This window comes from Parasteatoda tepidariorum, chromosome 8, assembly GCF_043381705.1.
Source record: "Parasteatoda tepidariorum isolate YZ-2023 chromosome 8, CAS_Ptep_4.0, whole genome shotgun sequence".
Lineage (NCBI taxonomy): Eukaryota > Metazoa > Arthropoda > Arachnida > Araneae > Theridiidae > Parasteatoda > Parasteatoda tepidariorum.
Genome location: NC_092211.1, coordinates 31,895,578 through 31,911,118, shown reverse-complemented (window position 1 = coordinate 31,911,118; position 15,541 = coordinate 31,895,578). Strand labels below are relative to the sequence as shown.

At 30.5% G+C, this 15,541-nt stretch overlaps 1 protein-coding gene across 2 annotated transcripts in view; it reads left to right on the top strand.

Moving 5' to 3' along the window:
- LOC107440625 (LIM domain transcription factor LMO4) overlaps window positions 1-15,541 on the top strand; it is a 168,996-nt gene that overhangs the window by 59,778 nt on the left and 93,677 nt on the right. The window lies entirely within an intron of this gene.

Here is a 15,541-nt window from a genome sequence, read left to right as displayed (position 1 = left end):
AAATGGAAAACAAAAGTTTCAAAATTTAAGTGGGAGATTAATTAAACATGTGTCATGATATGCGTAATATATACGTCATCAGATATATCTCCATGATTTTTTGACACCTTGGGTTGGCCTCCGAAAGAAAAATTTTATAGAATTTGGCATAAAGGATATAAATTCAAAACCAAATTTCTTGATTGAACAATTAAACCCAAATCTAAGGAATAAGTGGATATTGTGGAATTCACGTTTGGGTTCATTTCACTAACATTGATTCGGGAAAAGTTAAATATTGAGGAGTGTTCAGCGAGTTTCCCAAATTTGCTCACAGATTATAATATTTTGTGCCATTCTATAGTTTTCAGTTTTTTTTCTTCTGGTTTTGGCCACCAGGAAGTTCTTTTCGCTACATCTAAAATGTTAACATGGTTTTGAAAATGCTAGTGAACAAAAAATTGAACCTGGCTAACACTTTTAGAACTGAAATTTTATTGCCTTCAATTATATTAATATTTTAATTGATGCTAAAAACCAAATTAAGTTCTAAACCTTTGTTTAAATGTAGTTTTACTAGGTGTGCTAGATATTACATATATAATCTAAATAGCATATTTACAGACCTATTAATATTTTGTGGACAAAATAAAAATTTGCCCATCGAAAATTTTTATCTATTAATAAAAAGAACTCAGGGGAAAACTTAGTGACTTTCCTATTTTATGTTTGCTTCTTCGATATTTTCTCCATTTTTTTCTCTTTTTTTTTTTGACACCATTTAATTTTGTACACCTTGTAAAGTTGTTATTGTTTTATCTTCAGTTTAGCGATTGAGTTGAGCAATTTCTGCATTCAGATCTCAGCGTTTCTTTTAATAAATTGTTTAAGCAATTGTTGCTTAGAAAACATATTTCTTACTAAATCTGTGAATGTTATCATTGCATACGTTTGTGGCGCACTTTTATTTTTGATTATGTTTGATATTCTACCTTTACTTTGCGGTTAGTAACTCAATGTACAATCTGAAATAATAATAATTAAAAATAATGTAAACCAAAGTAAAATCAATGGTTTGAAATCCCTAACCGTCTGGTTAACAGTGGGGGATTTTCGTGGTTTTCCACTCCATGTAACTGAATTGCGAGTTAGTTCCATCAAATACTGGTGGGTAATCCCAATGTTTAATCTAGGAGTTCCTTGTCTTCTGGATTGGATTCAAAATTACAAGTCTATGGAGTTGAATATAGATAGTCGTATACTTTGAATTGAACCGGCTGTTTAACGCCGGATATAAAGTCACTGTTATTCTCCCTGAAAATTAAACTTTTTTTTAAATATTTTTATTTTGTTTTTGAATATTGCAAGCTGATCGAAAAAAACAAGATATTCTTCTTTGTAACTAATAGCAACTGAAATGAAGAAATTTTTTTTAGTTTCTCAGAACTTAGTAATTAGTTTTACTTTCTTAAAACGAACTTTAAATTAATTTCAGGTTTTAATTTATTTTTGATCTCTGATTGGCTTCTTTACGTGCATAATTATTTTATGTTAATGCAGGGGACTGTTTAGAGGAAATTTGGGTCCGTTAACGGACCCTTCACAAAATATCTTTTCATAAAAACTAACCCTTCACACAATATTTTCACTTAAAAACGGACCCTTCACAAAATAATTTTTCTTATAATCGGACCCTTCACAAATTTGTTTATCTTCGTTATTGTTTTGTTAATCGAATAAACCCTTCAAAGGAAGGGCGGGGGGAAAGAAAGACAGATGTAAACGAACTAAATTTTGTCTTCGGCACACGCTTCTTCCTTTATTCGTCCGAAATGAATATTCTGCGTTCAGCAGTATCGGCTAAATACCAAATATTTGTATGTTGCATCGCTAATTTAGCAGCTGCAATTGCTGTTTATTTTTTTAAATTTTATTTTTTTAATTATAATTTTTCAGTGTTGAGCATAATCTTGTATGTCTTTACAATTTAAAAACTCCTTGAAAAAGTTTTTTTGCAATAACGGACCCTATTTGCACAAATTCACAAAAGCGGACCCCGTTTAAAAGAATGTGACTCAACGTTTATTTTATATTCACAAATTACGAGTAATTTTTTCACAATTTTACAAAAACGGACCTTTCACAAAATGTCTGGACAGACCCATGGTTAATGTCAAGCGTCAAATGATTTACATATTTTAAACTAATTGGTCATATCTGGATAGCTTCTATACATCTATAATTATTCCTCGTAACCTTAAAAGCTTGGTATTTCATATTTAAGCATTTAATCTTCTGAAATGGTTTCATTGCTACTACAAGTAAATTTTGAGATGCTACATAATTGGACATCGTCCACTTACTCCCATCTCTTACTTGAGAATCTCATGTAAGTACTTTCAGGAACTACTTTTCCAGGGCTTATAATTTCTCTAAATTCTATCCCATGAATGCGTTTGGGTTATCAAAAATTACAAAATGCAACCATGGTTTGTTGCACTCTTACTAATGGGGTGCCTGCTAACATCGTCGATTCTCAAATTGCACGCTGAAATTCGTTTTCGGACCCTGTCAGTTGACCAAAAGGCGACAAGATATTCCACCCCACAACTAATTGTCCAACGACGCATTAGGAGGTTTCTGAAAGTGTTAAAGGAACAAACACCCCCACTTTGTTCCAGAAAAGGAACGTCCATTCCATTCCACCCTCTCTCCTTTCACCATCCATCCTTTTAGATGTCCACTTATGCACTTTTCAGCCCCTGGCCGGGAGCCATTGTTAATGGATGCGTTTAATGGGCAGCGGGCGCTTGGGTCAAAAGGGTTGAAGATGAAAGGGGCTTTTAGGGTCATTTTCGCCGAGTTTGCAATGGCGGAGTGGTAAAAAGGATACGATGGCCACTCCGTTGTTGAGGAATGGATGGTGGTTTTTCTTTTCTTCAGTTCCGTCTGTTTATTGTTTAACTACCAGGTAAATGGATGTTTTTATTTATGAAGCATTTGTTGAAGTTGAATGGATTCCATGTTTTTTTCCCTTTGTTCAGCGTAACAAGAAAGGGTGGATCGAGCTGTATTGTACTTTTCCATTAGATAAGTGCAATGTGTATACAATAAAATTAATTGCTCAGCGTATTTGATGAATTTTTTTCCATGTTGCCTATAATTTTTCTGACTTGCTTAAGTGATTTTCATCGATGTATTAAGGCTAATTATTAATTGTAATTACTTTTTGCATATGCATCATGTGTTTAATGGATTTCTCCAATTAATATCGTCGGGTGTTTTTAGATCTAACTGAAGAATTTCTATGGGTACCTGCTTGCCCGGCAAGTGATGCTATATTTTGTCAGATCCTTTTCTCTGAATTATAGAAACTTAACCATGGTTGGTCGACAACTTTAGTAGCGGGAGTGTTGATTTTTTTTCCTTCTATTTTTAAGGGAAGGTCCTTTTTCGATTTTTATTCCATGAAATTATATTCTCACCGTGAGAATACTGTTGAACTGACGGTTTGATTGTTTTTAAATGTATATGTTTGTGCTGTATTATATAATTGGACGCTTTTAAAGACCTATTTACTTTTACTATTTTTTTAAAATTTTAGTGATAAAATTCCTCAAAATTTTAAATTAAAAAAAAAGCTTATAAACGTGCTAAAAACATATTTTTTCAAACACAATTTGCCAAAATCCAATTATGTACTTCTTTGTCTTTAACCAGGTTAATTGATAAGCAGCATCGATGAACTTATAATTAAAGATTGAAATAGCTCAAAGTGCCCAAATTAACTCCTTCTCCGTAAATTCAGTGCTGCTTGAAGCAGTGGTCCTTTTACTGTTAAACAAATGTTGATTTAAAAGATCTCGTTAAGTCCAATGAGCCATTCAAAGTGAAGTGCAGAGTGCTGAAAGTGCCATGAATACCATAAAAGGCCGAAAATAATAAGATTTAAACACCAACGAAATGTTTTAAAAATTAAGATTTTTTTTTTTTCGAATGTATTTTAAAACTGACCGAAATGAAGCTTTATTCTTTCCATCATGAGAAAATACTCTGAGCTTGCTTTCTGGAGTTTATCTCGTGATTGACAGACTACGAAGATGTCTAAGCCAGATGTTGAACTTCAGCACTTGAATATTAACATTCAATTAATTGGATACTTGTATGTGATGTCATCGTAGATAAATCGTGTCATTTGCGATTCAGAAGCCAATCAGTTACGGCATGCACGCGTGACGTCACTTACAGGTATTCAATTAAATCCCATTTAAATCAACTGGTTCATTGAATCACTTCTTCTTCTTCTGTATTTTATTGTAATCGTGATATATTTTATTTTGTGTACCTGGCCACTTCGATGCGAAATTAGTTTATGTTGTACATGGTTTTGAGTCGTTGTGTTAAGTACGAAATATATACTTCAATGTCACTTAATAGAATTGATACTTGACGGGCTCGGCTTAATCGAAATAGAATGGAAAGAACAGTTGCTACCGTAAACAAGTGCCACGTTCAACTACCAATCAGGATCGAGATACCCACACTACGTCACTTGCAGGTATCCTATTATCGCTTTTAGACTTTAGTGTTTTTCATTTATAGTTCTCTATTAGTTTCTTACTCAACGCTTTCATTCGTGAAATTTCTGTTTTACCCCCGAGGAATGCATTTCACTTGTTAGAAATCATTTATAACAAAATGTTTGTAAATACTTGAGACTTTATTCAACATGATGAGAAATCTTTTATAACAAAATGTCTGTAAATGCTTGAGACTTTACTCAACACGATGAGAAATCATTTATAACAAGATGTCTGTAAATGCTTGGAAACTTTACTCAACACGATGAAATGCAACTGTCAATGCTTGCGGGGAAGGAATTGAGAAAAACAAAGCATATATTTATTCGTGTTGTTTCGTCTACAAATAAATCCGATATAAGAATTCCTTTTAAAATGTTTATAAATTGCATGTAAATAAGATATTTTGGAACCCTAGTTTCGCGAACTTCTTTTCTAGCTAATATACCAAGTTTGTTCTTTTTTTCACTCATAGTTTTACTACAAAATGAAAATCTTTATTCTTTCATATTATTTCAATCTTCTGAATCCAAGTTTCTCATATATACGGCTAGAGTTTTGCGTCTGGGTGACCTAGTGCTTAAAACAATTTTTTTTCTTCCTTTTCCTGTCTTTTTTTTTCTTTCCTGCTTTTCATTTCCTTTTCTTCCCGAAAAATTGCCATGTGTGTATTCATTCTTTAAAGTACAAACACTGCTGCAAGAAGAGCTTTTTCATTTTGCGCCCGTTTCGTACTCTTCTTATGTGTGTGTGTATATGCGGTGCTGGATTGATATACATATGAGGTGGGATAGAATGAAGACGAGAGGAAAAAGATGAGTGCCCAGGCTAGAAGAAGACATCCAATTTTTGCTTGTAGTGACGCGTTTCACTTTGAGAAGAAAATATTTGAGACCTGCTAGGGAATTAATTCCAGAAACACGTGAATTCTCGTGTTTTTTGCATTTATTTTCAATTATTCAATATTAGGGGGGGCACATATAGTTCCTTGCCAAATTATTCGACGCACTATAAGATTTTAAGTAAAGTCTTAATTATCAGGTGAAACTTTATTGTTTTTACGCGACTAAAACCAGTTTGCACTTGTTAACGTTCATGTATCAATTGGTTAACACTGTAAGGCAATATGTTAAAAATAAATATAAATTGGAAGTATATAAAAAATCTCCTTTATAAAAACCTATTTGTATGTTTAAATATAAAAGCATTCCAGGGGTCTGTCCAGACATTTTAGAAGGGTCCGTTTTTGAAAAATTGTGAAAAAATTACTCGTAATTTGTGAATATAAAATAANTCTAATAATTTGACCAGGGACTTTATGTGGCATGGTCCGTAATACAGTCTAACATCGTGTATAAATTATAAATTAAAGCTCATAATAGAGATAACTATCCCGACCTTGTTGTAGAGATAGTTCAAAGCTCACAGGCTATCGATTTATATGCTGTTAAGCTTCTTGCTCTGAACTATTTTTAACGATATTAATCGAATGCCGACAGTTTTGTATGGCAACGTGATAGCAATGCAGACAATAAGTAAGTATAGAGTCACGGTGGCTCATGAGATAGAGGCTTCACCTCCCAGTAAGATAATCCAGATTCAAATCCCTGCGTTGGCTGGTCAATACGAACTGTGCTCCTGGCTCGCACCGACTACAGTATGACGTAATGTCATTATTTATTCCAAATAATATCTTCAGTGGAGGACGGACCATGGGTTAGAATCTCCTTGTCAGAATAACTGTAGGAGATTTTCGTGGTTTTCCTCTCCATGTAACGCAAATGTGGGTCAGTTCCACTAGGATAGTTAGTTTGACTCATTGCCTGATCCGGGAGTTGAATATCGATAGTTGTAAAATCAGAATTGGGTAGGATGCTCAACGCCGTTTATAAAATAAAATACGTTAGTATAAGTGTCCCTAAAAAATGATAAAAATTAATAAATACGTTAGTATAAGTGTCCCTAAAAAATGATAAAAATTAATAAATACGTTAGTATAAGTGTCCCTAAAAAATGATAAAAATTAATAAATACGTTAGTATAAGTGTCCCTAAAAAATGATAAAAATTAATAAATACGTTAGTATAAGTGTCCCTAAAAAATGATAAAAATTAATAAATACGTTAGTATAAATGTCTCTAAAAAATGATAAAAATTAATAAATACGTTAGTATAAGTGTCCCTAAAAAATGATAAAAATTAATCTACCTTAACGTTCTTTTTTCTTTTAAATTTTATAATAATCATGATTTGATAATTTTTTTCTAAATGTTAAGAATTTTTTAAAATTTTATTTAATCTCAATACATCTCTATGTAAAATATATTACAATAATTTAGCTCACAATAGTTATTTTTTAAATTTTAAATTTAAAAAAAAACTATTGTGAGCTAAATTATTTTAATATATTTTAAAATAAAATTTAATTTAGCGTAATAAAAATAATTTAAGATACAATGATTTTAAAATGTCATAATTTTAAGTTCTAACTCTGGTTTTGTTTACGTCATCATTATTTTGATCATGGTGTTATCGTTCATTCTAATTTAATTTCTTTCGTAATTTTTGTAAAAAATAAATTATAATTTGGGAACGGTCCATTGTTTTGGGTTCTCCCTTTCTCTTCTGTACCCCGCAAACAATATTGCCATTCCAAATCAACCCTTGTTACTCTGAAAGGAAACAAGAAAATGAAAATGCTACAAGAGAGGGGAAAAACTAATATATTTTCCCTCTTTTTTTCCCCTCTCTGTCTCATATGTAGGGGGAGGAAATACAATATAGGGAATTGGACCGGCCTTAATCTTGAGAAATATGAAGACCTTAAAAAACAGAAAAAAAAAACACTGGAAATGGGTCTTGGGATAAAATTAGGTTATAAGATGTATAATGGGCTAGTATAGTTGCCTGTATTTTATGTTTTGAATTGGTGTCCTTTGAAAAATTCGGCAGTAAGTAATTTGTTTACGTTGTAATGTAATAATATTTAATGTTGTGTAATGTTTCGTCATTGGTGATGTGTTTTAAGATTAAATATTGAGTAGATTTTAAAATTCTTATTTATTTATTTGCTAAAATTGCTTTTTCGATACATGAAAAAAGCCTAAGTTTTTGCGAATGAAACAGGCAAACAATTAGCATTTTATTTTTAAAACTAAGTTTTAATCCCTCTTCTTCAAATATTCGCTTTTTTTTAAAAATTCATTATTTATTAAATATTAAAAAAAATGGAGAGCGTGTATATAGTTTGTCTAAAGTAAGAACTCCCTTATCCATTTCTCTGGACCCGTGGCGGTGACTATGGTAACGCGGTATAATTATTCCACGTATTGATGTGGGGTCATTATTTAGGACAGGATTTGGCTCGCTACCCTCCTGAAATGCGCTATTCTTGTTTCCATCTCAGCAGACGGACTCAGACTTTGTGGCGGGGGGAGTTCTTACAGTAGACAAACTATCTATGTTTTTAAGGATTTTTGTGTAAGTTGTCTTTGCATGGTATATAGTAAGCATAAGTTTTGGTTGTTTCTTCAATTATATGTGCATGGTCTATAGCTGTTGTAAGAAAAGGACAACACGTACCACGACTCTGGTATAAAAGGCTAAAGCATACACAAATATTTGGAAGGGCTTGGTCCACGGAGTATAGAAATATTTTTGTATCGAGAACAGTAAAACGACACGTTGTCTTTGGATCACATGTAGAAAACAATAGTATTGGTTGCCTCTTCAATTATATTTACAGTAGGGAACCGATTATCCGGAAAGATCGGGACCATCACTATTCCGGATAACTGATTTTTCCGGTTTTCTGAATCGCTACAAAAAGCCGTTTTTTTATTGTTAAACCCAACAAAAAAATTTTTTATTTTGGAAATAATCTCAAAAAGAAGAAAAAACGATGAAGGAATACACTAATGATTATTTCCAAAAAAAAATGATGGTAAGGTAAACATCTTTCAAAAAAGAAAGAAAAATCCTGAAATCTTATGAGGAAAAAAAAAAAACATTTTTTTAAAAAAATGGCGGGAACATTTTTCGAATTTCGTTCCGGTTTCTTGGTTTTCCGGTTTTCAGATTTCCGGATAACGGGTTCTGTACTGTACTAGAATGAGACAACACTATGGGCTAAAGTATAAAAGGTCAACAAATACTAAAATATGAAGACAAACGCATTTCGTAGGAAGAACCACAGGATGTAGTAGTAATATTGTATAAAGAATAAAAAAAACGGCTTGCAAGGTTGCATGCTGTTAGCAAGCAGCTGTAAGACAAGCACAAAAAATTAAAGAGGCTCTATAAGAGAGTGGAATATAGCAAATACAAGTTATATGTCCAGCATCTGATGCAGATTCTTTATATGTGACTTGTCCCCTCTACGAGGACAAGTTTTTAAGTCTGGGTCGCCTGGATATTGTACCAAAATTGAATGAATTGGGAGCATTTGCCTCTCTTTCATCGTAGTGATCAGCTTGACTTTTTTTTTTTTACGACCCATAGACGATCGGTTACGGATCTGGACAATATCCACCCGCAATATATTGCATCGGCTGTAATAAATAAAATAGGGATGAAAATGAGGTGAGGGTGGATGGAAGGGACCCATTTCGACCCATCCTTTCCTTCACCCATCGCTGATTAAACGGGTATCGATGTTTTATTGCTATATTTCCGTTTCAAATAAATAAATATATATAACGGGAAAAACTCCTTCGATTCTTGAAAGATGGACGATATATTTTTTTTTCTGACGGCTATTCGTTTTAGCGTTATTACTTTTTTTTATCGAGCTGTTTCTTTTTTTTAAAATTGCTATATATGTATGAGGAATTTGAAATGTTCACAATATTTGAGGAGTCGATACGCAATATTTCAATATATACCTGTAACTATGTGTACGTTAAGATTTATAGTTGAGGGATAGGGTTGTGTTGTTTTACGAAACTACCAAGCTTCTACTATTAGAAATAGATCATTATTTTTTGACATAAAATCATTTCAAGATAATAATTATTATTTTTTATAATGGATGTTTTTTTCAAGGATTGCCTCTTAAACAAAACATGTGTGTATTTTTACATTATTTCACACATTTTAAATTAAATTTAATCTAATTAATGAGATATATTATTTATTGAGATATATTGTATGTTACGGTATTTTGGAGCTACAAATTCTTGTATCTTGTTTTATCAAACTCTATAAACATCTTCTCGATAAACATTAATTTTTTATGATGTCTTTCATTAATGATCTGTATTTTAATTAGTTGATAAGATATTACTTTTTTAAAAACTTCATTCGCTTCAAAAACATACAAATCGGAAATAACAGTCGATATGTTTCAAGCGCACAAAAATAGGCACCCATTTTCAAGACTTGCTAAATGTGAATGAGAAACCAACGACGGTAAAAAATAACGGTTCGAAGCAAAATTTGAAAATCCACAGTGGTTGAGAGAGAGAAAGATTAAAAACAGAACAAGAAAAATCGCAGTGGCCGAGAGAGGCAAATTAGGTTAAAATATATTTCCACGCGCTATGGAGAGATGGTGAGATATCGGAGTTTTTGAATTTTTTTCTGATTTGTATGTTTTTTGAAGCGAAAGAAGTTTTTAAAACAAGGAATATGTTTCCGCTTCAGTTTCTTGGGATTATTTATTTAATAGTTAAAAAATATATAATTTTTTTTCAATACCATAATATTTTCTTGTTAAAGAAAAGTGTTTACTATTATGAATTTGTTCAAGCTTCAATAATTCAATTTCAATAAAAGACCTATTTTACTTATTACAAAATTATTGTTTTTTAGCTATACAATTTCTTTTGTGGTCTACTCGTATATTCTAATTAGTGTGATTTTAATCACTTGAACTTTTACTGTGGAATTTTGCTAGTTAAATTTAATTAGTAGTTAAATCCCTAATTCCCAGCTTATTTTAATATGCCTTCACCGCTTTTCTCTAATAAAATAGTTTTGAACCACTGGTAGCTTTTTAATTACTTTTTAATTATCTACATAGTTTATGAAGCCTTGAATTGAGTTTATAGCTAACGATACGATAACAACGAGAATAAAAAATATATATATTAACTTTTATTAACCTAATGCTCTAAACATCTGTTTCAAACAACTAAACTAAAGAAATTCTAAAACGAAATTATGTTCTTTATCCAAATCCCTATATTATAGCTTTTTGAAGAAAAGCGCCCTCTGTTGGCGATTCCCGTGTGTGTATTTCCTCTTCTAATTACATGCACTGAACGCCCTGGTGATCAGAAAAGCTTTGATTGAAAACTTGAATTCATTACTTGTCTGTCGCCTGCCTCCTCTTGGCTTTTCATTAAACGGTTGGCTCTTTAATGGCGACAACCTTACCGAGAAGGAATTTGTTTTCAATTCCCTTATGTTTTTCTTCTTTTTTCTTTTCTTAAAACATTTTCGTTTTCTTATCTCTCCTGATCTCTTATTTATGATCTTAGGAATTTTGTCAAATTATTTTAAGAGTTTAATGTTTTGAAATAAATATTTATATTGTGTTTATATATTTTTTTGTTGTTGAATAAATTTTAAATATATTAATTAGAAAGAGATCTCTTTAAGTAATAAATAATTTACAGATTTTACTTCACCAAGTTTTTTAAACGGAGTTTTTTTGAATAGCATGGAAAAAATTTTTTTTTTTGAAGCTTGTTATTGTAAATAACTGGATAGCTTGATTAGTTTTAAATATTATTTATTGAGAAAGAAATGGCTAACATGATTTAAGTAAGTCTTGCAAGTTTCTGCAATAAAATTATTTCATTTATTTGTAGTTAGCTTAATAACTTTGATAATCGTTTTGTTGTTATTTTCGTATTATCGTCGTTTTGAAATAGTTTGTACTAGTTTTATTTAACTCTTTGTTTTGTTAAAAAGTTTAGATGCGAAAGTGGCTGAATTCGGAAAAAAAAATAAATTAATTTCACGATACTGACTCAAAAAAAGCTTTGGATGATTTTTAATTTGTTCAGAAATTTTTAAAAGAATAAAAACTTTATTTATACTTATACAAGTCTGCATCATATAAAGCAAATAATTTTAAATGACTAAAAATATTAATTATTAGCTTAAAGCAATGCAAGGTTTTACAAAATCATATAATGATATAAGAGACTCATAAAAACTGAGATAAGTAAGGTAATTATGCTTTCTAAATAAAATAAAAAATAGTAATGGTAAATAAAAAAGTATGATTTTTAAATCAATCTTAATAATCTAATAACTTAAAAAACTTAGTTCTTCATAACCATTTTATTAGTTATTTCGTGAGGGGAAAAATTAAATTTTTTTAGAAAGATTGTTAATTTTTTAATTGTCAATTTTAATGATTTCTAACAATTAATGATTTCATGTAATCTAAAAAATTAACGTGCTAATTGTTAATTAACATGTTAATTTTCTTAGATTACATTCTTAGCAACTTATAATGGGTATGTGTACTGATTCTCCACAAATATTGACAACTTTTTTCCGTTTTTCGAAATGTCTGATTTATTTCTTGTTCAGATTTCAACTGCAATTGCAAATTGATAAAGTGCAATAAATTAGATTATTTCAGAAAAATATTAATTGCCTGTAAATTATTCAGATTGCAGTAATTAAGAGACTAAACGTGCACCACCCAAGACTTATACCCTTAGGTTTGATCATTCTTAAACAACGACTATCTCAATAAATAACCTTTGCATATTACTTATTTAGTTTTTTAATTGTAATTGCATAACTTAATAACCAGTTAATTACCTCATCTAGAAGAAAAAAAAAACTGGTTTTTAGACCCTTTTTTAGCAGTTTGTTTTCTAAGTGGTGTTTAGTTATAGAATTGTTATCGCTTTTTGTGCCGATTGTCCCCAAATATCGGCAACTTTTTAAGGCGATCGAATTGACAATTTTTTTATTTCTATTTAATTGTTCAACTATAATCGCAAATTGATCTTAATGAGTTTATTTCTATTTCCTGCCCACAATAATATTAAAAAAAAAAATCGTTAATTGCCTGTAAATCAGTCTGCTTCGTTGAAATAATCCTACGACTTGCACCCCAAAAGAACATACCCTTAGGTTGGCTCATTCTCAAATACCAACAATCTCAGCAGATTTTCATTAAATAATATTAATCTTGACACCTTTATTCCGACTGTGTCTTCTCTTTTTTTATCCTTTTTCATTAATTTTTTTCCCTGATTTTCATCAGGAATGAATGGTCGAATCAATTTGGACGAAATTATCATTCGGTTTCTGCGATTGTTGAACCCGGGCGATCAATTAAACAGAGACTTGGATTTAATTACTTATGCCTCCTAAGCACGAACCACTCCTCATTGCAATTTATTTTATTGTCTCTGATTTTTTTTTCTTCTTGTTGTTGTTATTGTCGCTCCAGGCTGACTCTTATGTAGAAGAATGATTCGTTCTTTATTTATTTGTTGCGCTTTCTGTCATCATTTATACTATTCTGATTGTTCTTGTTTCTACTTAATAATTTCCCCCTACCCTATGATGCAAGTTTTGATCTTGATTTGTTGTATAATTGCGTTTCGCTAGTGAAATGCTATGTGTAAAATAAAATATTAATAAAAATAATCTTTTCCTTGTTAGAATCTGATTTTTTTATTAAATTAATTTGTTTAAATGAATTTTAGAACTTGAATTATTGGATTAATATCTATGTTTTAAAGTTATTAAATCTTAATTAAGTTACTTTTGGAAACATAATTTAGCATGCATTGAAGTTATGCATTTAATGAACCTGTTAACCCCCAGCGTCCTATTTATAGGACAACTTCTATTTTCAAAAACTTCTGTTGTGGTTTCTATAGGTTTTATTCAGTTTCTGATTTTAGTTAGAATCTAATTTTTTATTAAATTAATTTTAGAAGTTGAATTATTGGATTAATATCTATGTTTTGAAGTTATTGAATCTTAATTAAGTTACTTTTGGAAACATAATTTTACATGCATTGAAATTATGCATTTAATAAACCTGTTAGCGCCAGCATCCTATTTGTAGGACAGCTTCTTCTTTTTTTTTTTAAAAAAAGAACATCTGTTGTGGTTTCTATAGGTTTTGTTCAGTTTCTGATTTTAGATAGTTAGAATCTAATTTTTTATTAAATTAATTTGTTTGAATGTATTTTAGATGTTGAATTATTGGATTAATATCTATGTTTTAAAGTTATTAAATCTTAATTAAGTTACTTATGGAAATATAATTTTACAGGCATTGAAGTCATGCATTTAATAAACCTGTTAGCGCCCAGCGTCATATTTATAGGACAGCTTTTTTTTATTCAAAAACGTCTGTTGTGGTTTCTATAGCTTTTGTTCAGTTTTGTCATTTGTCTAAGAAAATTAAAAGATTCTCTTTCATCGAAATTTATTAATCATTTAAGTTTCTGAGACTTGATCTAGAGCTACAAGGAGCTGGGACATTTTTGAAATGAAACAGTGGTTAACAGTAGAAAATAGCCATACAGTCGAAAATTGTAAATCCCATATACTTATTAACTACCTATTTGGAAACCTGAGGAGCATGTCTCCTTTTCAAAAATGTCTCCTTTTCAAAACGTATGGTCTGTCGCTGTTTATTCTGCTTTAAGTCTCAGTTTCATGTTTACTGTCATTAAATAAATAAATCTTTTTTACACAAATGCATTCCAACATAAATGCTAAAAGTTTGAAGTTTGTTTATTCAGATACCAGTGTATGTGATTGCTACCAGTTATTCTATTATTTATTATTAATCAGTTATTTATTTATTTATTAGATTTTTTTTTTTAAATGTTTTTGAAGAATTTTTTCCTTTTTCACAGCAGAAAAATATCTTAAAGAACAAGTCAGATTACACTGTGAAATAATTTTTGATTTGTTTTCTGTTCCCTGAGATTAGTTTAACAGAACTTAGATACTTTCGTATCGCTGATTTTCAAATCTGTGATCGCTTTCTCTCTCACAGTTACAAGTTTTTTTAGTCTTATTTTTAATGTTCAAGTTTAAGAATGCTACATATAACAGGGAGTCGCAAAAATTTTCCAACCCACTTCTAGGGGAGTTAAGGTACATCATCAGAATAAAAATTGCATGGAAACTCAAGCCCGGAAATGTCGTCATACGTCGCTAGGGTGCTTCCTTATTATGAACAGTTTCTTACGTGCTTCTGAATACGTCATAACAGGGAAGCACTTTTATCGTATGGGTTTCTGTCTGATCCTGACGATGTGCCTTTTATTTATTTGATTTTTAGTTAGTTAGAATTTAATAAAATGTTGTTAAAATTTAAATTCAAACAGCTGATTTTAATAGTTTGATTTAAATCGTTAGCATATTGCTGTATTGTGATTGGTTTTTCTTTGTAATTTGTGCTCCGAGATCTGTATTATAATAATGTAAATTGAAATTCTTTTAATAATAAAACGTGTTAAATTTATAAAAGGGGAAAAAAATGAATGTAAAGCATGCGAAAATTGGTGTTATTGTGAGCAGAAGCATCATTTTTTAAGCAGCAGCGACAAAAAATTGCATATTGGCAAAAGTTCATGATGCCCAATAAAACTTATTTTCCATTAATGTTTTATGTTTTTTAAAAGTTAGTATTGCTTAGTTGCCAATTCTACTGGATTTTGCCAGTTTCTCCTGGTTTAGTGGTTTAATTAAAATTCTGCTGGTTTTTGTTCATGTTAGAAAATTCCCTAAAATTGAGTAAGTTTCCTAAAAAAATCATATTCAGTTTATTCTTTGAATATTTTAAAAAGTATTACTAATACATAATAAAGCGAACCTCATTTATAGAAATCAGTTTAAAACTTGTTTTTTGTTCTGAAATGTTCAGTTTATTTTCATTCAGAACTCTCATTTTAAATAAATTAAAAAATCTTTCAACTATCTTTGATGCATTAAATGCCTATAAATATTCGAAGTTATGAGTAAACATAATACAGTAG